General features: G+C 39.6%; 1 protein-coding gene across 2 annotated transcripts in view; it reads left to right on the plus strand.

Annotated features, from left to right (window-relative positions):
• Positions 1–1535: 1535 nt before the first annotated feature.
• Positions 1536–12969, plus strand: part of enpp4 (ectonucleotide pyrophosphatase/phosphodiesterase 4) — a 38230-nt gene continuing 26796 nt past the window's right edge. Inside the window, exon 1 of one of the 2 annotated variants that reach the window (XM_067984488.1) lies at positions 1536–1685. The gene's annotated coding sequence lies outside the window, so the exon portion shown is untranslated. Of the gene's footprint in view, positions 1686–1780; positions 1805–12969 lie in introns of those variants that run through there. The other variant, XM_067984487.1, reaches the window with a different exon arrangement.

The following is a 12969-nucleotide window of genomic DNA, read 5'->3' on the forward strand; positions in this document are numbered from 1 at the left end:
ACTCTCCAGGGAAAAAAGTCTCAGTCTATCAAACCTCTCCCTATAAGTCAAACCATCAAGTCCCGGTAGCATCCTAGTAAATCTTTTCTGCACTCTTTCTAGTTTAATAATATCCTTTCTATAATAGGGTGACCAGAACTGTACACAGTATTCCAAGTGTGGCCTTACTAATGTCTTGTACAACTTCAACACGACATCCCAACTCCTGTATTCAATGTTCTGACCAATGAAACCAAGCATGCTGAATGCCTTCTTCACCAACCTATCCACCTGTGACTCCACTTTCAAGGAGCTATGAACCTGTACTCCTAGATCTCTTTGTTCTATAACTCTCCCCAATGCCCTACCATTAACGGAGTAGGTCCTGGCCCAATTCGATCTACCAAAATGCATCACCTCACATTTATCTAAATTAAACTCCATCTGCCATTCATTGGCCCACTGGCCCAATTTATCAAGATCCCGTTGCAATCCTACATAACCTTCTTCTCTGTCCACAATGCCACCAATCTTGGTGTCATCTGCAAACTTACTAACCATGCCTCCTAAATTCTCATCCAAATCATTAATATAAATAACAAATAACAGCGGACCCAGCACTGATCCCTGAGGCACACCACTGGTCACAGGCCTCCAGTCCAAAAAACAACCCTCTACAACCACCCTCTGTCTTCTGTCGTCAATCCAATTTTGTATCCAATCGGCTACGTCACCTTGGATCCCGTGAGATTTAACCTTATGTAACAACCTACCATGCGGTACCTTGTCAAAGGCTTTGCTAAAGTCCATGTAGACCACGTCTACTGCACAGCCCTCATCTATCTTCTTGGTTACCCCTTCAAAAAACTCAATCAAATTCGTGAGACATGATTTTCCCCTCACAAAACCATGCTGACTGTTCCTAATCAGTCCCTACCTCTCCAAATGCCTGTAGATACTGTTTATTTACAAACTTGCCACAAGGGCTACTTCTTATTGATGGCAAAAACACATTGCATCCTATTTTGGAAAGTTTGTTTGCAACATTGGGGTTAGGAACTGGAACAGGTAATCCGGGATCCTATTTGATAAATCAAGTGACTTGTACGGTGTATTGTTGCTGAGGCCAGCTCTGACTTCGGCAGGAGTTCTGTAAAATTAACGAGACGACTTTGTTGTTTTTGGTAGCAGAGAACCGTCTCAGAAGATCGCCCCCTTTTTCTCCAGAATGCAAAGTGGGTCAGGGTCCACGGCAGCAGGAACATATTAGAATTCCGCATCAAGCAGAAACAGTTCTGTAATAAACTCTAAATCCACCTAAATGTTGCTAGAACAAATAGAACAAACAAGCCACTACTTTAAGGTTGATTGTATATATTTTTTGTTATTTTTAACGCGTACAAATAATTCTCCTTACCAAACAAAAGCGAATCGTCTAAATTTGACAGGATTAAAAAAGTGCAGATGCAAGTTGCAGCTGTCCCCAAGTGCAGAGTGACAGAGGACCAATAAGAGCCCGGCCCCTTGTGCGTGCGCGGTATTCTCCTGTCAATCAAACCCTCCCAAGGTTCAGGACGCGGAAGTCGCACGAAGGCTGCAGCTTCTTCATCTAATTTTTATTTTTAATGTTCATTATTTTCTTTACTCTTCTATTACAATATTTTTGTTCGTGTGGAAATACTTGACTTTCTGCAGTAAAATAAGAGGTAAGCATAAACGCCGAGGTTTTCTCCCTCTCCGAAAGTTGTAAACAGTGTTCACCGAGGTGCGGTGACAGCGAGCCGGTGAGACTGCGGATCAGACCGTGTGCGGTGACAGCGAGCCGGTGAGACTGCGGATCAGACCGTGTGCGGGTTTACAGGGCGACATCCTCAGAGTGTTTGCAGATCCTTTTCCCCCCGCAGCGTAGCTGGGTTTCAGCATAATATTTTTTCTTGTAGGCCGTAATACTGTAGATAATTTCACTGGCAATTCGGCCAACCCAGTTTAATCTCGTGCACTTCATTTGGTTTGATTCTGACTCATAATTTTTGTCGTAAATCTTAAGGATCGATTTTTAAAAAAAAAAAATCACAAGAACAAAGCTTATTAAGAAATTGCTATTTCACCTTTTATATGTATAGAAATAGTGTTTTCTTAAAATAACAGAAAATGCTGGAAATACTAGAAAAATTATAGGTTAATTTTCGATTTTCGATTTTTGCATTATCGTTGGGCTATCATGATGGACAGCAACTCCTTGTGGACCATATGACTTGGTCATAAGTCATGATATCAATTTACATCATATAGCTCTGCTCACGGGTGAATGTCTGGTTTGCTTTGCAATAGCTTTCTTTCTCCTGCACCGTTACCTCTGGAGTCCACCTAGGATCTATCCGTGGCCCCCTCCTATTTCTCATCTACGTGCTGCCCCACTGTGACATCTTCCAAAAACATAATGTCAGGTTCCACATGTACAATGATGACACCCAGTTTTGCCTCACCACTGCCTCTGACTTGTTACGCTGCTTGTCTGACATCCAGTATTCAATGAGCAGAAATATCCTCCAATTAAATATTGGGAAGACCGAAGCCATTGTCCCTGCCACAAACACCAACATCAATCCCATCCCTCCCCCTGGCCACTATCTGAGGCTGAACCAGACTGTTCGCAACCGTAGCGTTCAATTTAACCCGAAGCTGAGCTTCTGACCCGATATCCTCTCCATCTCTGTGATCGCCTACTTCTAACTCTGCCTCAGCTCATCTGCTGCTGAAATCCTCATCCATGCCTTTGTTACCTCTAGACTTTCCTGGCTGGCCTTCCACCTTGTACTCTCTGTAAACTTGAGCTCATCCAAAACTCTGCTGCCTGTATTCTAACTCGCACAAAGTCCCATTCACCCATCACCCTAACCCTACATTGGTTCCTGGTTCGGCAACACCATGATTTATAAATTCTCATGCTTATTTTCAAATCCTTCCATGCCTCACTCCTCCTGCAGCCCTACAACCCTCCGCGATCACTGCACTCCTCCATTTCTGGCCTCTTGCGCATCCCCGATTTTCATCACTCCACCGTTAGCGGCCATGCCTTCAGCTACTTGGGCCCTAAGCTCTGGAATTCCCTCCCAAAACCTCTCTGCCTCTCTCCTTTTAAGACGCTCCTTAAAACCTACCTCACCTCTCCTTATGTGACTAGGTGTCAAATTTTGATTGGTAACACTCCTGTGAAGCACCTTGGGACATTTTACTACGTTAAAGGTGCTATGTAATGTAAGTTTTTGTTGTTGAGAGGTGAGCACCATGCAAGAAGTGAAGGAATTTAAGGTTGGGATATTGAAGGCATGGCCGATTAGAAAGGGTTTTGGGACACTTTTGAAGGAGGGAGGTAGCATGAAAAATGTTTTTGGAATAGAATTTTAGAGGGGGGAGGTTGTAGTTGCTGAAATAATGGCTTCAAGTAGTAATGGAGAGAGCAGGAGCAAGTAATAATGTAGAGTTAGAGGAACGGAGCGTACCAGATGGAATCCAGGGTTGGAGAAGATACCACAGTTAGAGTGGAACAAAGCTATGGAGAGGAGTTGAGGATGAAGATCTTGAAATAGATTAGTTGGGCCACAGAGCTAGTGGATTTAGGCAAGGATTGGGTGATGATTGTGGAACTTTGTGTAAGGGAGAACTATGGGCCTCAGCTGTGGATTAACGAGAGTGTATGAAGATTGGAAAGGCTGGGGAGCAGAGCTGTTCAGAGCTTCAGTGATAAAGTTGTAGATAAGTATTTCAGCAACACTGGGGGAGCTGGGCCAAAAGCAATCAAGATTACACAGGTACAATAAGGCAACTTTAGGGTTCAAAGCACCCCTCAAAGACAAACAGAAGGTTGAGGTTGCAAACCGCAAGGTTCAGCCTGGGTGGGCAGCCTGGATCAGGGCCAAAAGAACAGCGGTGTTGGAGAGAACCAAACAAGATGACTTCAGACTTGTGAACATTGTAGGAAATTTTGGCTTAACCTGAACTTGATGTTGGACAGGCACCAGACAGTATTGTCAGCAGTCCTAGAGTCAATTCTGATGGTGGAGAGGTCGGTAATGGGGTTTGTTTTACTGGTAGATACAGAGGAATACCAGAGTTTGTATGCTTCTGCTCAGGTACAATGCTAAAATAAATTCTCTAATACAGTAATAATGCTATTTAAATATCAGGGTACCCTTGTTATGATAGTTTCAATGGTATGTTAAAAATACAACTTTAACACATTTAAGATTATAAACTTTTATGTCTGTTAGTTCTGCCTGTCTTCTTTCTTTTCTTTTAACTTTTACTTTACATTATTTATTAAGTAAATTCTCTAGTTTAACTTTCAATTTGTTTAAAAGCCAATCATGACTTTTGAGATGTGCTAGCTGAAATACTTATAATTATTTGGATAGTTAGTCAAAGGTATGCATGTTGGATACTTGACTTGACTTGACTATCACTATTAGGTTATTGTCTGTATGAATGTAGGGTTGTAGAGTCCTTTATTTTCTGATTGGATGCTACTAATCACATGACTGATAACACCATGTGATTAGCATTCACCAACCAGATTTGATAAACAAAAAACAGATTGAGTAAGCATGAGTATTCCCAGCCAATTTCACCTTCACTTTCTATAGCCAGCCTCAAAAATATAAAAAAGGTGACTGCTATAAAATAGCTCACCAATTAGCCATGCAGGAATCCACCAGTTCTCCGATCACACAAATTTACTCATTGTACTCTCTACTACTCATCTTGCCTCCCACTTATACCTTCTATGCATTGGGACCACCTTTGGATCCAGCCTACTTCCTGCATCAAGCCTAGCCTGCCTCCTACCTACATATCTCCTGCCTTGTTCTTGTCTGATCAGCTTCCCTGATCTAACTTGCTTCTCACTTCTCCTTTTGTGTCCTCTGCCACGAACACTGCAGGGGATCCATTAATCTTTCAAAAATATTGTTAATTGTGAGATTTTATTCACATTCTATACTTACAGCTGCTACTATATTGGTAATTCGCAGGACATGAAAATCAAAGTCAGATGATCTCTATGAATTTAATGGACCAGCAGCAAATTTGGTTTTGAAATAGCCTAACACAAGACTTTTTTTAAAGAGAATTTTTCAGCAATTCCGCCTCATGATGTGAAATACCATTTAAATAATCACACAACACTAATTCTAATTGACAATAAACAATATGTTTTATTTGTGTCCATAAAGAAGAAAAGGCTTCTGAAGCACAAAGACCACATTATAAACAGCCTGAAGGTTTACTATAGTAAATGTGTAGTGTAGTATCTCCCTTCTGATTTCCCTATGATTAATATTGAAGAAAAAATAATTTAAATCTTATTTGTACCGTAGTTTACAATATTGAATCTGTGTAAGGCAAAGAGAGTTAACTGGATGTTTGTGAATTTTAAAGTAGATATATAAGGAAATAAGAATAAGAAACGGCTGTTCAAGTTTGTCACCTTGCTTGGAAATTTTATACCAGACTTGCTTATTTCATTTTTACTTTGTGCCTTAGATGCAAATCCATTTATAATAAATTATATTTCTATAATATCCAAGGATCCTCATGTAAAGAAAAAAGCTGAGTGCTTAGTAATTAATGCTCTTTTTTGAATGGTTCAACTGCGATAGATGAAAATTTCAAAGAGGTGATTCTGTGATCTGGCACTCCGAATGGGGAGAGGAACTCAGCTTGGAAAATTACAGGGCATGGATGCACGATTGTATTCCTTGTGAACCCAGCTTCATGCTGGAAGTGGTGGTTTGCCGAACCACTCAAGTATGAAAGAAAGAAAGCAAGAAAGAACTTACATTTTTTTTATTCGTTCATGGGATGTGGACGTCGCTGGCAAGGCCGGCATTTATTGCCCATCCCTAATTGCCCTTGAGAAGGTGGTGGTGAGCCGCCTTCTTGAACCACTGCAGTCCGTGTGGTGAAGGTTCTCCCACTGTGCTGTTAAGTAGGGAATTCCAGGATTTTGACCCAGCGACGATGAATTATAGATTTACTCACAAATTCAGGACACCCCAAAATGCTCAAAGCTAATGAAGTAATTTTGAAATGCAGTCATTGTTGTAATGAAGGAAAGCAAATTATTGAATTCAATTTCACAACTTGTTTTAGTGTGAGGACACATCTAGCTCTCCCACATCATCTTTCATAGTTCATTGATTTAAGATCTTACTATTCTTGTTGGCCATCTTATAACCTTTGCAATGCCTCTGTGCTTTGGGTGTATCATTGAAACCAAACACAATGCTCTAAGTGTGGTCTGACTAATATTTTACATAATTCTCTAGTGCATGTTTAACTGGTTTAACTGGTGTCTGAACAGAAATCTCTATTACAGACCATTGTGCAGCATGAGACCCAGGTTTGAGTGGAGACCAAACCTTTCTCTGCCCTCATACTCCATTTCAAGTATTCTGTTTTTATCTATCTAATATGTGAGCTAGAGATAAGATTTTTAAAAAACTTTTTGCTATTTTGTCATATAGCCCTGGTAGAACTCATGTGGACCAATAGTACAGTATCTGAAGTTTTGGTGCGTAATAGTTAAAGCTTTCAGTAAAAAGGTACTTTCCAGTACAAAATGCACCCTTGCCCTCGTGACAAGAATTATCTGATAGGAAATCAAATCGCAGCATTTTAAGCTCTTCTGTAGCAAGATCCCTCTTATCAAGGGATATGGGGATCGGGCAAGAAAGTGGAGATGAGGTTAAAGATAAGCCAAAATCTGATTGAATGGCGGAGCAGGCTCAATGGGCCAAATGGCCTACTCCTGCTCCTGTTTCTTATGTTCTTATGACTCCCAGAAAAAACACTAAAAATTAATGCCAACATACCTACAACAGGACCAGGTACAGTTCCTTCATGATTGAATAGCTATGATCGTGGAATGCAGATGTAAAGGTCGCTACTGATCACTTTAAATACATATGCACATTAAATCCCAATGTATTATTGTAAACTGAAGAACAGGTGTATAAATTATCCCTTTTTTTTCTCCTGTAATGTCTTGAAGGTGCTAGGGTTGATTTGTGAGGTCATCTGCACTGATTATGCAGATGCAGAACTGGTGCAGAGGAATCCAAAAATTGGGGAAGCAGACTTTAGACACGAGGGTTGATTTTCTGAATTTGTGGTCCCAGTAGGTTAAGGATCCGTACCAGCCACGAGCTTGCAGGAAATCAGCTCAATGTCCTGCACCCAATCCCTTTTGCCAGTGATTTACTGTCTGCCTATACTTGTCATAGCCTTATTAAGGACCCAGAGTGCCTGCAAAAGTATTTACATAAATACCCGATACAATTCTCCACCTTTTGCACTGGGATTACACTTTCCCCGACAAAACATATTTTGAATGGGTGAGTTGGACCCCTTAAAGGGGAACAGGCTTTGGATTTATTTTGTTGCCATGTTCCTTTTTAGCACTTTGTTGTTTTTATTTAAGATTTTTTTCATTATTTGTGAAATCCTGACTAATATAAATTTGTGGAATTGTTTGTTAGGGACTATTTTAATTTGCTTATTATATTTGGTTTGGTTTGTTTGGTTTTCAAAAACAAAAGGTCTATTATTGCCCAGGGGTAAGAAAGTAGTACATGCTATGTGTGATAATAGGAGCAACTATGAATGGTTCGTAATATGTTGACATGAACATGGACTAACAGCCTGAATGAAATGGGGCCTTCATGGTATTTGCTTAAAATCTATAATTTGCTTATCTCATTTGACTATGTGTGCAGCCCAAGTTATGAGACGCTTCTTACTGATATTCCTAAAGCTGTCTTTGCAGTAATTTAAGCCTGGCAGATTCAGAAACTGTTGTTTTATTTATAACATATGGTGGAATCGTGTTACCTGCAATAGGTGAAAAAGCTGCTAATCAGACTATAACGTTAACTGGGAAGGAAATTGGGTTGTGGAAATCATTTATTATTTTTGTATCTGAATTCTGCCTGGATTTGGTTGACTATCAGGGTTGTTTTTGTAGACTAGGCTCCATTGTGTTTCTGCTTATTGAATTTTATAGTTTCAATTATTTAGTTTTTGCTATTTTTCTCTGTTTCTAAAGTTCTTAGTACTTTCATTTTCCCCCCAGCTTTTGTGGTTTACCACGTCTATTCTGTTTGGAACATAGTTCCTGTTTTACAAACAGTCAGTGGTTGATAGTTTCTCTCTTCAGGTGCTCATGGAGCTGTTGTATATTTCTAACATTTTCTGTTTTTTGGAGTTGCAGGTTTTTGTTTAAATATCTAGTTTTTTGTGGCAACTTAAACACACACCTACACCTAAAGACACAGAAACATAATGGCATATTTTAAGGTTACTTTGCAAACACCAAATGTTTGTATTTCATTTCAACGTGCAGCCCCCGTCCTTTTTAGCCCTGAAAGAGGAACACTCATACCATCAAATTTGTTGCAGTTCTAATGCTGGCAGAAAAAAAACTACTGCAGGGGATTGGAAATGCGGGCAAGCCAGTCTAAACGGGAGCATGTTTATGATATTACTGATGCATGGCCCAGTTTCCTTGTGTGGTGCTGTAACAGCTAGCCAATAGAGACAGGCCTCATCTCCACCTTATTTGAATATCAAGTATGATTTAGTTTACTAGACTAGAATGGGACTGCAAATGTATGGCCTGGTGGGAAACTGGAGAATAAAACAATGCAAAGAAAAATCAAATGGAAATTTATATGAATTTACCAGTTAAGGGAAGGGTTTGTGATGTCAGTTTTTGAGATAAAAAATATTGCTACAGAGAATGAAGTTCATTTTTCTTAAAAAGTATTGTGAATTGCTGCCCACAATAAACCTACTATTAGCAACTTTGAGGAAATCCAGTTTGCTTTAACCTACCCCAAAACAGACTGGATGGCCTGTCATGTGTCCCCATCCAAGTACAATGCAGCAATCAATACTTGCACATCAGGGTCTTATTGAAGTACACTTTTGTCTCTACCCTGTCCTGATGTGTATATATCATAGACTGGGTCATTTCTGTAAGTGATTATTGCATGTACTGTGGTTAGGAAGGAAAGTGTCAACAAACATACACCATAGACAAAAATGCTTGTTTTTGTCAGAACCATGTTTCGATTTCTGCTCTCTCCAGAGGCAATCCAGTTGTATCCTGAATCCATTTTTAATGTCTGCATCCATCACTTCTCACAACCCATATTATCTTTTGGGTGAAAAAACATTTGCCTAACTTCCTCCATACCTCACAAGATCATGAGCTAGATACATTTGAGATAGCATTTGACCAAATTTAGTTTATTCATTGAGGTCAAGCTGTCGTCTTAAAAGATTCAAGGGTTTTTGCCTCCACTGTATCTCAAAAACTGACATCACAAACCCTTCCCTTAACTGGTAAATTCATATAAATTTCCATTTGATTTTTCTTTGCATTGTTTTATTCTCCAGTTTCCCACCAGGCCATACATTTGCAGTCCCATTCTAGTCTAGTAAACTAAATCATACTTGATATTCAAATAAGGTGGAGATGAGGCCTGTCTCTATTGGCTAGCTGTTACAGCACCACACAAGGAAACTGGGCCATGCATCAGTAATATCATAAACATGCTCCCGTTTAGACTGGCTTGCCCGCATTTCCAATCCCCTGCAGTAGTTGTTTTTCTGCCAGCATTAGAACTGCAACAAATTTGATGGTATGTGTGTTCCTCTTTCAGGGCTAAAAAGGACGGGGGCTGCATGTTGAAATGAAATACAAACATTTGGTGTTTGCAAAGTAACCTTAAAATATGCCATTATGTTTCTGTGTCTTTAGGTGTAGGTGTGTGTTTAAGTTGCCACAAAAAAATAGACATTTAAACAAAAACCTTGCATTTATTCTAAATTTGCCTTTACCAGTTTGAACCTGTGTCCCCTTATCTTATTGTCATGGTTTAATTTGAAGTGGTGTTTACTATCTTTTATACCCCATAAGGTCACCTCTCAGTTATCGTTTTTCAAGGCTGAAAAGCTTAAGTTTCTCAGGACAGTCTTCTGATGCTTGGGATCAGTCCTATGGATCTTCTCTGAACCATCTCAAGGGCTTGAATGTTTCCCATGTATCCTGGCAACCAGAATACAAATTGGTTGTTCAGAAACAGAATTGGATACAGGACTTAAGGTGTGGTGCACCATACAGTTTGAAAATGAGTTACTTCGACTTGTTTGGTTTTACTGTTTTGATTGTACAATTCAATTTAAATTCTTGATTGCTGCACCACAGTGATTGGACATGTTGAGTAATCTGTTTACTAAAACCCCTAGATCTTTTTCAACATTATTCTGTGCTAATTCTACACCATTCATGCAGTATTTATGTCACCCATTTTTCTTTCTACTAATAGATTTCTCAGTGAGTCAAAGGATGTGGTGTTTTATAACAATAGAGGTGTAGACGCCATGAAGGGGATACATCAGAGTCATTAATTTACACTGCCTGAATAAGTCAATTTCCATTTTTATTAAAATATATTCTGGGCCTTTGGTGCTCTCGGTATTGCATTTCACAACTTGGTCCATTATTTTGTGAAAATTGTAAATGAGTAGCCTTTACATTCCTTTATGTATTTAATTTTTATCCTTTACCATTTTTAATGCAAAGACTACACAGCAAGAAGGTATGCAAGATGCAACAATTAGAGGTAGATAGCTGGTATTTAGCAGTACTGGGCAGGGGGAATAAGTATTAGCTGCTCCTGGGGACAATCTTGTGCTTTGGTAGCACTGGGGAATGGTCCTGGGGTTTGGCAGAACACGGGTGGGAGTCCTGGAGTTTGACAATACTGTAGTGGAGTTTGGCAGCATGGGGTGTTCTTTTGAATTGGCATTACTGAGGAGGAGAAACTGGGATTTGGTAGAACACTGGAAGGCAGAGCTGACATTTGCCACAACTGGGGGTTGAATGAGAGGTTTGACTCACTGGAAATCCTGGTGTCTGTCAGCAATGAGGGACGGGGAGGACATAGGCCTGGCAGCCTGAGGCTTGGTGGGATTTTGTGTGTGGCAGCGCTGGTTTGTGACTTTCTAAGGGATCTCTATAAACATTGAATTTGGCAATTTGTGATTGGCTCTTGTGATATTTCCGTGTGTATGTCTGTCACTCTCCCTCCCTCTCCCTGTGTGTGTGTGTGTGTGTGTGTGTGTGTGCGTGTCTGACAGCTATTAGTGATTAGAATGGTTATATCTTCTAAATGTCAATATAACAGGTGAAATATTTAGGGACTGTTTGCTTCAAAATGCAACTTTTTTTGAAAAATTAAATCAGTTACAATAAAGAAAGACATCTTCTCCGAGCTTAATGCTCTTTATGATGTTTTTGGAACACAAAATAAAAGCTACAACAGATGTGTTAATCAATAGGGTTTTTTTACATACTCTTTGCTTAGAAAACAGTCCCTCTGCTTAAAAGAAAAATAGTGGGGTCAATTTTCACTTCTATCGCCTGGCATTAATGGGGCAGTAACGGCCTCAGAAAGGGGTTGGTGGCATTACTGCCCCGTTAGCATCAACAGAGTCTGGCACCATGTCGAAAGGAACTTACCACTGGGTGCCTGTTTCAGGTGGTAGGCCCAATGTAATATGGTTAAAATAAACACAGAGTCTCTCAGCTTAATAAAACACCTCCTCTGAGCTTAAAGGAAACACACAACTTCTCTTTTTTTAAAAAAAAAGCACTCACAAATTTTACCTGAATTAAGTTTTTCTTCAAAAAAAATTTGAAAAGCTCTTGAGCAGAAGTTGCTAGATGCTAAACAAAAAATATTCCATCAGGACAGGCGACCAAATGTACTGAAGCATCCTGGGAAATTAGATACATTGCACATGCTCAGACCACACTATTCAGCTCACAAAGTTAGAGCTCTTGGCAAAAATACCAAGTCCAAGCCCAGGCTTGAGGAAGAGGCTAAGGCCTTCAAGTTAAGGCATTAATGAAGGCATTAACAGGCAATACAGTGGATAAATTTAATTGTGAATTATGTCATTTTTAATTTTTTTGTTTAAACCCTTATTTAAGATATTAGAAATTTCAGTTAGTGAAGAAAAAAATGGTGGAAGAAATTTTTTTCAGAAAGCAGGCTGTGTTGCTAGCTATACGTTCATCACAAATACCAAATCACTATTATTAAAATGTACATTCTTAAGACAGAAAATATATGTTTCAGATATATTGGTACACGCTGTAAAATGGTTGTCGATGTGAGAGGAAATTAAACTGGCTTTGTGCAGGGATTGAGCACTCTTGTGTCAAAATTCATCCTGTGGGGATCCCCAGATTTGCAGGAAACTTGCTCTTACAAATTTTGATTGTGCCTTGGATATTCTCTTGGGTACAGCAGAGCTAGCCACTCCCATAAACAGTCCAAGCATCTTGAGTACTGCCCAATTATACAATAGCACAACCTGGGGTGTAACAATAGGACCCCCTTGTGATCCAAACTAGATATTGGGGGGATTTTTGTCCAACTTTTTCAGACCTTTCCAGAATTCTGCATCATACAGAAGAACACTAGTTTCAGTGCTGTTGCAGATTCTGACCTTTATCTTCATCAGCCTTTCAGAGCTCCATTTGATTCTCAGCGCCTTGAGACAGCTGCAGCTTTCCTAAAATAAGATCTTGTCTCATCTCATATGACTCTTATCCAATTGTAGTTAATTGCCCAGATATGTAAAACTATTCACATCTTCTAATTACTATCTTCTTGGGAAGAGAGGATGGAAGCTTACATGAAAGAAAAGTTAAGAAGTATGCAGATATGTATACAGAATAGAAGTGGTGTTTTTACCAACAGGAGGGAGAAACCCAAAGCTATCTTCTCCATGTGGCTTTGTCACATAAACATGACAATGCCTATTCAGCTCAGAAATTGCGGAGCAGTGTCTTGGCCACAAGAAAAAGGTTAACAGTGCTGTATTAATACTTCAATTTTGATAACTTAAATAGGC

Source organism: Heptranchias perlo, chromosome 5, assembly GCF_035084215.1.
Source record: "Heptranchias perlo isolate sHepPer1 chromosome 5, sHepPer1.hap1, whole genome shotgun sequence".
NCBI classification, from domain to species: domain Eukaryota; kingdom Metazoa; phylum Chordata; class Chondrichthyes; order Hexanchiformes; family Hexanchidae; genus Heptranchias; species Heptranchias perlo.